Raw genomic sequence first — 1,198 nt, 5'->3', positions numbered from 1 at the left:
ACACTCATATTAACATATGTAGATGGTATCTGTTCTTTCGGACTTGTCCTAAAGAACAGATACTATCTTCATATAGTGAAGGCTAACCGGCCACTGACCTCCTCCTGTGCGGAAGCACTATACATTTCCCGAACTCTTGTGCGAGTTAGTACTACTGTCTGCCGCGAGTAATGAGTGTAATAGGCAGGGGCACTATCAATGTGGTGTGTGGACATTAAGTTGAGAATGGGGTTCTCATGGGGAGCGTGCAAGGGATAAATCCCTGGAGTCGCACTATCCTCTGTGCCCTTGGTGGCTCAGATGGATAGAGCGTCTGCCATGTAAGCAGGAGATCCCGGGTTCGAGTCCCGGTCGGAGGAAACATTTTGAGCTGTTCCCGTTGATGTATATCAACGCCTGTCGACAGCGTAGGATCTTGATTTAACTATCATTCGTCATATTAGTACGTTGTGTAGCCTCCACCGGAGGCAATGCAAGTGCTGACTCTGGCAGCCAGTTGACTGCACACTTTATGTTCATAGACGTTACGTCACGCCTCCTGTAACTGTTGACATAGTTCTGTAAGAGTTGCTGGTTGACGAGTCACATGAGTCACTTCTGGTGCCATGGTTTTCCACACGTCCTCGACTAAAGACAGTCTGCTGCACAGAGAAGTTGCTGCACATCTTTCAGAGGACGTTGAGTTTCACGGGTAGTGTGTGGGGGATCATTAACCTGTTGGAGCAGCATATACCTTCCCGTTACAAGAACGACAAAAGAAGGGAACTACGACGTCCTGCATGTACCGAGCGCTCGTTAGCATCCCTCGGGGAATACAAAAGGTGAACGAGAGTTGTAACTTACTAAGGCCTGCGGTGGGGCCAGTATGTCTTGGACAAACGCACTCTACGAAACAGCACTAACTAGGTCTATGTAGTACGTGCAAGAACAATCTGCTTTCATCGTTGAAGATCATAGAACACCATTACATCTTCCAAGTGTCGGTACCACTCGATTCATGTTCGTCGATGTTGTACGTTTTCGTAAATATCGCATCCGAAAATTGGCGATGCATAATTAAATGTAATTTAATAGTATCTTCACGAGAAGCAAATGCTCTCTTTCGTTGTCAACCAGTCTTAAGGCACTCAGTAAAACTTTTCACTTTCCTATAGAAATAAAAGTCGCATAATATTTGTTGTAATAATAAAAACTCGTA

At 45.3% G+C, this 1,198-nt stretch overlaps 1 non-coding gene across 1 annotated transcript; it reads left to right on the top strand.

The window, feature by feature from the left end:
* The first annotated feature begins 285 nt into the window (after positions 1-285).
* On the top strand, positions 286-359 carry Trnat-ugu. The gene has a single exon. It is a non-coding gene; the product is annotated as a tRNA-Thr (tRNA).
* Positions 360-1,198: the final 839 nt, after the last annotated feature.

Source organism: Schistocerca americana, chromosome 6, assembly GCF_021461395.2.
Source record: "Schistocerca americana isolate TAMUIC-IGC-003095 chromosome 6, iqSchAmer2.1, whole genome shotgun sequence".
In the NCBI taxonomy this organism is placed as follows: Eukaryota; Metazoa; Arthropoda; class Insecta; order Orthoptera; family Acrididae; genus Schistocerca; species Schistocerca americana.
This window is presented reverse-complemented; position numbering and strand designations above follow the sequence as displayed.